This window comes from Herpailurus yagouaroundi, unplaced genomic scaffold (genome assembly GCF_014898765.1).
Source record: "Herpailurus yagouaroundi ecotype Mexico unplaced genomic scaffold, PumYag 185, whole genome shotgun sequence".
Taxonomy (NCBI): domain Eukaryota; kingdom Metazoa; phylum Chordata; class Mammalia; order Carnivora; family Felidae; genus Herpailurus; species Herpailurus yagouaroundi.
The window spans coordinates 21,923,165-21,934,279 of NW_024412416.1; the positions used below are offsets into that span (position 1 = coordinate 21,923,165).

The 11,115-nt window shown below is 50.6% G+C and overlaps 1 long non-coding RNA gene across 1 annotated transcript; it reads right to left on the bottom strand.

Annotated features, from left to right (window-relative positions):
* Positions 1 to 504: 504 nt before the first annotated feature.
* Positions 505 to 8,010, bottom strand: LOC121042599 (uncharacterized). Its single transcript, XR_005796319.1, has 3 exons — positions 7,457 to 8,010; positions 4,278 to 4,397; positions 505 to 1,443 (listed from the first exon to the last, which is right to left on the bottom strand). It is a non-coding gene; the product is annotated as an uncharacterized LOC121042599 (long non-coding RNA).
* Positions 8,011 to 11,115: the final 3,105 nt, after the last annotated feature.

Genomic DNA, 11,115 nt, shown 5'->3' on the forward strand with positions numbered 1-11,115 from the left:
TCTGAGGGTGGAAGAGGAAAGCTGTTAACCAGGAGCTCTCACACTGTAGCTGCCCCAGACCCCCTTGGAGGTCTTGTTAAAAACCTAGTGCTGGCCCCACTCCCAGAGTTTCTGACCCAGGAAGTCTGGGGAGATCCTAGTTATTTCCCAAGCCTGCTGTGGCTGTGGGTCCTGAATATACTCTGAGGATGGTCACTAAAACAAGGCTGTGCCCCTTTGTTCTTTTCACTGAATGAAAAGAAGAGTGAAAAGAGATGGGTAAAGCCAGGTAAGCCCCTTAGGTCCAATTTAGAACTTGATGTGCTCCCTTCTTTTCTTTCCTTCTTTCTTTTCTTCCTTCCTTCCTTCCTTCCTTCTTTTCTTTTAATGTTTATTTATTTTTCAGACAGCAAGAGCACATGAGTGGGGGAGAGGCAGAGAGAGAGGGAGACACAGTCTGCAGCAGGCTCCAGGGTCCCAGCTATCAGCACAGAGCCCAATGTGGGGCTCAAACTTATGAAGCTCAAGATCATGACCTGAGCCGAAGTCCACGCTTAACCAACTGAGCCACCCAGACACCCGCCCTCCTTTTCTTAAAAGACCCCAGGCCCTGTGGATGAAGGGACCTTGGGGAAGGACTTGGGGTTTCTGAGTGACTTCTGATGGCCCCCAAGGGAGGGGCCCTTGGCCTTTTGTGTTTGGTCCTGTCTCACCCTGACTGGGTCCTACTGTGGGTGTGGATGAGACCTGGTCATTTCTGTCCTCAAAGCTTTGAAGCCCATGGGGATTGCATAGGCATCAAGGGACAGGCTGGGCCCTGGAGGTACTGATCCAGCCAGGCCTGTGAGTGTGACATTGTATGTTGGGAAGGGAAAGGGTCCAGGTGACTGGATGTAGAATCTTGGTGGGTCATGGAAGCCTTAGGGGAGAGGGTGGGGCAGTGTCCCTTCCTGGGCCCCATGGTCTCAGTGGATACCTTCCTTCTTTATGTCCTTACTTTTCTTTGGACAGGAGACAGCCTCAGGGCTCAGTTCCCAAGCAGCTTGAATTTGCCAAATTCAAGAGAGGGTGTTGAGGGAGGTGAGGGCTGGTGCGATCAGGTGGGGTAGGGGTGTTCAGGGTGCCCAGTGTGATTACCTGACTTGGAGCCACTGGCCGCCGGCCTGCCTGCCAGCCTCCCCAGCAGCCCAGCATTCACATGCTGGGGCCTGGGCCTGGCGTCCTCCCTCCCAGTGACTCCCCGTGCTGGCTGCCAGTTGACAGGCCTAGGGCTGCCTATGAACCTGCGGGGACTGGCCCTCAGGGAGGGGCGCTGGTCTCCCCAGTATGTCACATCCCACAGGCTTATCTGTTCTGGGAAGTTCCTGGGCCTGGTTGTCCTTTAGGGCTGGGGCTGCTTCTTGGTTCCAGGCTCTGACAGTTGTCAGCAAGCTCTTTAACATCTCTGGGCCTCAGTTTTCCCATCTGTGAAAAGAGAATGGGTTTACTTCAAGGATTAAATGAGCTAATCGGTGTAGAGTGCAGAGCCAGTTGTATTAGTAACGTTATCATATCAACCAAACCCAGGGGCCAGGAATTCCTGGCACATTATACATGTGAAGGGATGAACTTTACAGATAAGGAAGTGGGGGAGGGGTTTGTGCAGTTTGTAGGTTGGTTTTGGGTCTGCAGATCTCTCTGCTCTTTTTGGGGTTCTCCACCCTGACACTTCTTCCACATTTTCCCCCCCGGGGCCTCAGCCAGAGGACCTTTGGCAAGCACTCCTCCCAAGGAAAACACCACCTTGGAGTGGCTTTCTAGGCCAACCCTAAGTTTATTTTACATTTTACTCAGTATCGGTGGGCCAAGGAGCCAGCTCATAATTAGCCTAATAAGGTGCCTGCTGCACGCACGTCTGTGCTCTGGCTCCATTCTGATGGCTACCCAGTAATTTGCCAGATCCCTAAGATAAGGCCTTTGCCTGGACAGGTTCCCATCACAAAGCACACCGTGCTCGGGGTGGGGCCTAATTGTGGTGTTTTCCAGGCTTCCTCCCTCCCCCTATAACCTGTGGGAGCCCAGCCCTCCCAAGCAAGAGCATCTCCCCAGTGAGCAAGCATCAGGGGACAGGGCTGCAAGGGGACAGAAGAGACCAAACCTGAGCTTTACTGACAAATGTTACAAGAGGAGGGGAGAAACCTCCAAGCCAGTTCTTGGCATCTGTGTGTAGTGGCTGGTGGGAGTCGTGACAGCTCTGTTGTGGGGCCAACCCCACTATACACTCCCAGGCTCAAGTTCAGTGTCTGTTCCAGGGATGTGTTCAATGTTGTTGTCCCCCTCCCTATGCAGGTGCCTGCCTGCCTGCCTGCCAGCCAGGAATGCCCTGGAGCAAGGTCTGACTGACCTCTGGGCCCAATCCAGAAGGGAGGTGCCCCCTGTCCCCAGGGCTCAGCAACAAGTCTCTCTGAGCCATCTTTGCCTCGGGGCTGCAGTGCTACATCAGGACTGACTTGGGAGCAGGACCCCAGGCCCTGGAGAGACCAGGCAGGAGGCCAAGGCCCTGGAGCTGTGTAGCTGCGAAGCAGGAAGGCGGGCCTCACCACAGTACCCCTCTCCCCTCCTGGCCAGGGCAGCCACAGGCGCCCAGTGGGCGGACAACTGGGCAGCCAGGCCTGGAAGTGTGGGGCCAGCCCCAATGAACTCGCCCACGCGACCTTCTTTGATCCGCCCACTGGGTGGGGCTGCATCCTCAGTGAGGTTTTCCCTGGAGACTGTGATTGGGGAAGACCAGCCTCATCCTGGCCCCAGGGCCCTGTGTGTCCCTGGCAGAGTCCAAGGTCCCTCTCACTGCCTTTCTGGAGAGGATGATGCAGGCTGTCCTGGAGGAGGACAGCGCTGGTCAGAGGTAGAGCTAAGACCCCCTCAGCCATGCTTATCTAATACCCCTCTGAGGGGAATTGAGATCCCTTGGAAATAGAAGGGGCCTTAGCCTGGCAGGTCCTCAAGAGCCAAGGATTGATGGGGGGAACAAGGGTGGAAACTCACCTGGCAGGGTATCTGCATCCCTGCATTTTCTGGGGTCAACTGTGCCAAACCACCAGATAATCCTTTTGGCTTCCTGGAGCCATCAGGCCCATGCAGGTGTTAGGCTAGCCTCTGGGGGTTCCTTGACACCCACTGCTCTTGGTCCAGGCCTGGGCCTGCCCCCTCTGTTCCAAGATGGGTCCAAGAGTGCCGAAAACCACCCAACCACCATCCATGGGCTGGGTGCAGGACAGTCTGAGTCAGAGCTAGCTCACCATGGGTGGGTGTGCTAGGGTGGGGTTGCTGCAGGGCACAGGGGCACCAACCACTGCCAGGCAGGGTCCTGTGGCCCAGGAGCTCTTTGTGCTCACATGGGCCTCAGGCTTGTTCTGTCTCACATGTTTCGTCCGGGTTTGCCAGGGAGGAAGTGAGAACTTGGCTCCGAGTTCCAGGACTTCTTCCACACTGGGTCCCCCACGTCAGTGCCTTGAGGGTTCCAGGGCCCTTTTGCTGGATGACCGACCCCTCGCATCTTTAGCGATCCCCTTTGAACTCTGTTTCTGACCCTCACCCAGGGGCTTTCCACTGTACTTGCTGTGGGAAGGGTAACTCAGACCTCCAGGTTTCTCTCAGTGCCACTTGGATCCACAGAAGCTGTAGCAAGTTGTTCTCATCTGCCTGCCAGGTGCTGGGTCCTGCTCTGTCATTCCATCCTCACCCTCCTGTCCCCTTGCTTTGCATTTGTCACTGGGAAAACGGCATTCCCACATGAATTTACTCCCAGGAATCGCCAGAGTGAGGGCAGTGGAATAGATGAAGATGAAGCCCTGCTTTCACTTCCATGCTTGGATTTTATTTCATTTTATTTTTTTAAAGTTTATTTTATTGATTTATTTTGAGAGACACAGAGAAAGAGAGAGAGCGCAGGGGAGGAGCAGAGAGAAAGAGGGAGAGAGGGAATCTCAAGCAGGCTTTGCACTGTCAGCACAGAGCCTGATGTGGGGTCAGACTCAGAAACTGTGACGCCATGACCAGAGCCAAAGTCAGGAGTCAGACGCTTAACCGACTGAGCCACCCAGATGCCCTTCTCATGCTTGGATTTTAATTGGGCAAGGGGCAATAAACACCTGATTGTGTGTCAGGTGGTGATAGTGATAAACAGATAACAATAATGAAGGGAAGGGGACCCCAAGTGGGAGGGGTGGTCTACAGGTTTAAATGGGTTGACCAGGAAGCCCTCCTGGAACAGGGACATTTAAATAAACATCTGAGAAAGCTGAGTTAATGGGGCTTACCGATATCCAGGTGAAGAGTTTCCAGGCAGACAGAAGGGCAAATTCAAGGTCTTGAGATGAAGGTGTGGGCAGGACAGCTCCTAGGCCCAAGGCTGGAGGAGAGCAGAGGGGTGACTGGCCCTGTGGTATAAGAAGAAACGTATTTGGTCTTGTCCCTGGCTCCTAGCACAAAACTCCTAAAACCCTTGGAATTTCTTGAGTGATAGGAGTGTCTTTTGTTATTTGAACACATCTGAGTTTATGCTAATGAGGTGACTTAGGGTGGGGCACTTGCTTGCTTGCAGGATAGGCTGGTCACTAGAAAGACTGAAGAATTAGAAGGTTAGAATTTTCAGTCCCTCCCACTGACCTCTGGGAAGGAGAAGGATGGGGGGGGGGGGCTGCAGATTAAGCTCCATAAAACCTCTTGAACAACAAGATTTGATGAGCTTCCAGGTCAGTGAATACCTCCACATGCGGGGAGGGTGGCATACCCCAGTTCCTCAGAGACAGAAGCCCCTGCATCTAAGACCCTTCCAGATCTTGCCCTGTATACCTCTTTATCTGGTTTTCCATCTGTATCCTCTATAATAAACTGGGACTTGTAAGTAAGTGCTCTTGAAGTTCTCTGAGCTGCTCTAGCAAATTAATTGAACCCAAGAAGGAGGTCATGGGAACTCTGATTTACAGCCAGGTGGTCAGAAGCACAGGTGACAACCTGGACTTGTAACTGGTGTCTGAAGTGGGGGCCTCTCTCATGGGCCTGAACCCCTAAGCTGTGGGATCTGATGCCGTATCCAGGTAGGTCGTATCTGAGTTGAGTTAAATTTGTGGGACATCCATCCAGTTGATGTTTGCTGAGAATTGGAGAGTTGCTTGGTGGCTTTGGGAAATATGCTAGAGTTTCGGCTTGGGTTTTAAATGGATCACTGTGCTGTGTGGAGAAAGGAGGGGTGGGGAAGGGGAAGCCAGAGACCAGGCAGGAGGCAGTTGTTGGAGAGATGTCCTGAGACAGTGTGCGTAGTGGTGGTGGTTGTGTGTGTGTGTGTGTGTGTGTGATAGTTGTTGGATGTTGACCACACTGCGAAGGGACCAATGACTGGATTTGGTGGATATGACACATGCAAGAAAGAAGGAGGATGAAGTGGCTCCAAGATTATGGCCTGAGCACTGAGCAGCATACAGTTGCCATTACCTTACTGACACCTCCATGCAACCTTTTGAGGGAGGTGCAGTAATCAGTCAAAAGCCCAACCTTGGAAGATGAAGAGACATTATCTTTTATCCTGCAAAGTTATGATTTTTTCACTAAGTCTGCCAGTCATTCCAGATAGAGTTATTTGAATGTGTTGCCCACCTGCACAGGGAGGTCCCTTGGGGACAAGGAGTTGAACCATCCAAGCTTGCCTGAGACAAGGCATGGGTCTGGGGAGGTGAAGGAGGTAATTAATGGGCTATCTGCTTGGAGCATGTGGCTGGGGACTGCACCTTTCCTTCTGGATGTGATGGTGTGTGCTGGGTGTAAAAGCACACGTTCAGGAACAATGGCTGCCACTGAATGGTGCCACCTGTGCTGTTGACCTGGGTAGAGCCCTTCGCATGGGAATTTGATCCTCTAAATAATAGCCCTGTGAGGGAAGACATTATGCTATGGTCTGAGTGTTTGTGTCCTCCCTAAATTCATATGTCAAAATCCTAACCCCTAATATGATGGCATTAGGAGGTAGGGCCTCTGGGAGGTGATTAGGTCACGACGGTGGAACCCTTGTGAGTGGGACTAGTGCTCCTGTAAAGAAGACCCCAGAGAGCTGCCACATCCTTTCCACCATGTGAGGACGCAGCGAGAAGACACTTGTCTATAAACCAGGAAGAGAACTCTTATTAGACACTTAATCTTCTAGTGTCTTCATCTTGGGCTTCTGGTATCCAGAACAGTGAGAAATAAACACAAAAGTTGCCTGACTTACAATGGTTTGTTTTAATGATTTTTTGACTTTATGATGGTGCAAAAGCAACATCTATTTGGTAGAAACCATGCTTTGAATTTTGGATTTTGATCTTTTCCTGCGCTAGTGATCTGCAGTATGCTGCTCTCCTGTGATGCGGGGTGGTGGCGGGTGCCACAGCTCCCAGTCAGCCATGCGATCATGAGGGTAAACAACCCACACACCCACAGCTGGTTGGTTCTTCACCTTCAGTATAGTAATCAGCAAATTATATGAGGTAGTCAATGCTTTATTATAAATAGGCTTTGTGTAAGATTATTTTGCCCAACTGTAGGGTAATGGAAATGTTCTGAGCAAGTTTAAGGTATGCTAGGCTAGTTATGTTTACTACATTAGGTGTATTAAATGCATTTTCGACTTAAGATATTTCTTTTAATGTTCATTTTTGAGAGAGAGAGAGAGAGAAAGAAAGACAGAGAATCCCAAGCAGGCTCTGTACTATCAGCACAGAGGCTAATGTGGGGCTTGAACTCACAAACCACGAGATCATGACCTGAGCCGAAGTCAGACGCTCAACCAACTGAGCCACCCAGGTGTTCCTTGGTGCAAGGTATTTTCAACTTATGATGGGTTTACTGGGATTTAATCTCATCCTAAGTGGGGGAAAATCTGTATTGTTGTTTAGAAGTCACCAGTCTATGGTATCCTATTACAACAGCCCGAACAGACCAAGACACTGAGGTTATGCCATTTTACAAATGAGGGAACTGAGGCTCATAAGCAGAGGACTTACCCAAGGCAGTGCAAGGACCTAAACCTAGCTCTCTAGCTCCTAGGTCCCTATCCTTCTTCTGGCTGCATGGCCAACTGTCTGCTCCTCTGAACCCAGATGGCCCTCATGTTTGAGGCCACTGTCTCCAGGGGCTGGACCAGAACTTGGATGTGCCCAGCTTGTCCTGGGTCTGGTCAACAGCATGTTCTTCTGGCACTGAAGAGCTTCTGGAAAAGTATAAAAGGGTAAGCCCTGCATTGAGAGAATCTTCCCTAAGTTTGATGGGAAAGCCATGAGACAGGACAAGTAGGGGATCAGGACACCAGAGTCTATAGTGTTCAGTCCATAAGCAATGGTCTCCCCTGAGCCAGGCAACTGCATCTGGAACAGTGTGTGTATCAGTCAGGACACAATATGACGTGGTGACAAACAACCCCCAAATCTCAGTGGTTGGAAACAAAACTCTTGTGTTTTCCTCCTACCATATGTCCAATGTGACCCACAGAGACAACATCTCCATGTCTTCCAGAAGAACAGGCAAAGAATGGAGCCAAGCAATGAAACACTGTCATACATCATTTCCACTCAAATTGCATTGCCCACAGCAAGTCACAGGGTCACAGATTTCAAGGGAGCAGGAAGTGTGATGTTTCTGTAAGAGAAAGGATGCAGTTACTGATAATGAGTTACCCCAAACATAGCAGCTTAGATCATTTTATTATGTTTCTGAGCATCAGAATTTGGGAAAGACAACATCAAGGAAAGCTAGAATCTGTTCACAGCATCTGGGACCTCCCTGGCAGGACTCCAAGCCTGAGGGGACCCCTGGACTTGGGGCTGCTCACCTGAAGAGTTGCCTCCTCACATGCTGGCTTGGACTGCTTTGAGAAACTTCCATGTGGCTTCTGTGCAGGTTTGGCCTCTCTACAGCATGGTAGTTGCATTTCAAAGCAAAGAGTCCAGGGGCACCTGGGTAGCTCAGTTGGTTAAGCCTCCGATTTTAGCTCAGGTCATGATCTCATGGTTTGTGAGTTTGAGCCCTACATCGGGCTCTGTGCTGACAGCTCAGAGATTGCAGCCTGCTTTGGATTCTATGTGTCCTTCTTTCTCTGCCCCTACCCCACTCATACTGTCTCTCTCTCTCAAAAAATAAACATTAAAATTTTTTTTTCAAAGTGGAGAGTCCCAAGAGGGCCAGGCAGAAATTGTCTCGTCATTTGTAACTTGGCCTCAGAAGTCGAATAGCATCACTTACCCCAGAGTGGCACCATCCCTGGATTTGGGAGAAGGGGAAATAGCCCCTCCCTCTCTGCAGGAAGATGGTCAGAGCTGGCTGTACAAAGATCAAAGGTTCAGTTGGTTAGAGATCCCGTTTGTTGCTAACTTTGGAAAATGCAATTCACCCCCAAGGAGAGGTGAAAGACAGGTGAGCAGTGGTCTCTCCAGTGGTGGGGAATACACAGTATGTCCAGAAATAGCCTCTGACCTCTCAGCACAGGCAGTTTCCTTGAGGACGATTATGCTTGAAGCTAGCAGGCAGGACAGAGCAAGATGGCCAGGCTGTGAGCCGGGGTGCAAGTTTTTTTCCTGGCTCTCTTGCTCCCCAGACTCTTGACCCCCAGGGCCAGTACTCAGCCTCTCTGTGGGAGGGGCCCTGGTGCCCAAAGATGTGCCTCTGTCATCCTCTGAAAGGAGGAGGTTTAAGTAAGGACAGGAGATTGGTTGGGACCCCTCCCACAGAAGCATGACTTAGAGGGGGATGGAGGGGGGGCAACCAGTGCCTTGGGACACTTCATTAGCCATGGAGATGAGGCAGGCTCAGGTCCCCCAGGCAGCCCCAGATGTCAAAGGCCCCAGAAAGGCAGTGTAGTCAGAGGATGAGTGAAGACTTCATGTAGGAGAAGAGGGGACTGAGCCTGAATGTTCCCATCTGGAGCAGGACCCAGTAAACACCTTTTGCAGGCACCAGATCCAGGGCTGTCACATTTCCCCTAACTGCCAGAGTGGATAAGAAGCTGTTTTCCTGGCAGTAGCAGCCACAGGAAGCCCAAGGTGGAGCTTGGGAAGGCAGGCTCAGTGTCCTCTGCACGCTCATTACCAAATACTTATTTCTTCAGCTAGTTAGTCTGGAATTCTTTCTATTGGGGCAGGCCCTCCCCTGGGATGTGTAGACTGTTCTGGCTCAGCCAGCAGCAGTAAATGGGGACTTATTCAAACAAGAGATGCGAAAATGTGGAAAAAATACTTTGGAAAATGTTTGCATTGGAGGGACCGGCGAGGGCACTTGTGAATTGTTTTCTTCTTTCGAAGCCGCCCTTACCATAACTTGTTCCAGCAGAACTGATGCGCAGGGCGCAGGTCCCTTGGGACGCAGCAGGAAAAGCGGAGGAGAGGAAGGGCGGGCTACACAAAGGCCTTGGGAAACAAGTTGTTTATCGACTTTCGCTCCACAGCTCTGTTGCTAGTTCAAACCACCCTTGACCCCTGAATGTTCAAGGACAGCTACGTCCCTGATTCTTTTAACGTCTTTGCAACTCTGAACCAATGAGGGGCAAGACTTTCACTCTGGTCTGGGTAGTTCTGGGTGATGTATTTAAAATCAGGGACCACAATGAAGCTGGGTGTCTGGCAAATAATTAATGGAACATTAACTCTGGCCCCAGAATTCTTAACTCCAGAAAAAATATTGTACCAGTCTTCAAGGCCCAGGAAATGGGGGTCTTAGTGTGTTCCGTCTGCTATAACAAATTAGCACAGACTGGGTGCTTATGAACAACACAAACTTATTTCTCATACTTCTGGAAACTGGAAGTGTGAGATCAGGAAGTCAGTCTGCTTGGGTGAAGGTCCTCTTTTGAGCTGCAGAGTTCTTACTGGTAGCCTCACGGGGCAGAAGGGAGAAGCTTGAGAGCTCAGTGGGGCTCTTGTATAAGAGCACGAATCCCAGGGGCGCCTGGCTCACTCGGTTAAGCGTCTGACTCTTGGTTTTGGCTCAGGTCATGATCTCATGGTTTCGTGAGTTTGAGGTCCTTGTCAGGCTCTACACTGGCAATGCAGAGGCTGCTTAGGATTCTCTCTCCCTCTCTATCTGCCCCTCCCCCACTCACACTGTCTCTGTCTCTGAAAAATAAATAAATAAACTAAAAAAAAAATTTAAACAGCACGAATCCCATTCATGAAGTCTCCTCCCTCATGACCTAATCTCCTTCCAAAGGCCTCACTTCCTAACACCATCCTGTTGGGTGTATGGATTCCAACATGTGGGTTCTGGGGTGATGGGGGCACAAACATTCAGGCCAGAGCAAAGGGAGTGAGGAATGAGTAGACCATTCTGAGCCATGGACAGTCAGCCTGCTTTCTTCCCAAGTACCCATGATGTTCAGGCCTGTGGAGATAGTAAAGTCATGGAGGGGACATATTGCCTGCCCCTGGCTGGCCCCACCATATATGCTCCTTCCTTAATAATGAAACCCTCAGGGTCAAGCTTGGCACACAGCTATCTGGACCAGATCCGGCCAGTGGCGTTCGAATGGCAGCATCATGAGCGATTTCCGTTCCAGGAAATAGCATTAAAAAGAGTGGATTAGCCCTTCTTCCTTCTTTCTTCTTCTGCTGGCTGGAATGTGGACACGATGACCAGAGCTGGAGCTGTCCCCTTGGACCATGTGGTGATCTAGGAGTGGGGGCCGCACACAGCAAAGCATGGGAGGGATAGAGCCTAAACCTCGACATGCAGCAGCCTCCCTAGCAGGCCTTCCTACCTCCTGCACCAAGTACACCACTGTCTCTTTAATGTCACTACTGGTTTTCACCCACAGCCAAAGATAGTCCTCTCCCATACACCACTTTCAGAGCGTTTAGAATCAATTATGTTTCTCATGTCAAAGGTTAGCCAGTCCTTCTAAGAATCTCATTAGACTAGAATACTGTAGCTAAGCTAAGGCAATTCAGTGGTGGGATGGCCCTCGTCTTGTCAAGGAAGAGGCTTCCTGCACAGAGACATGTTACCACTAGTACGGTGACAGCTACCTGTATCTTGTATAGACCTATCAGAGAGCTTAGGTGTCCAGAGGGCAGAATGAATTCCTTCCCTTCTCCAAAACTTCTGGAAATGGCAACATCACATAATCCCAGCAGACTT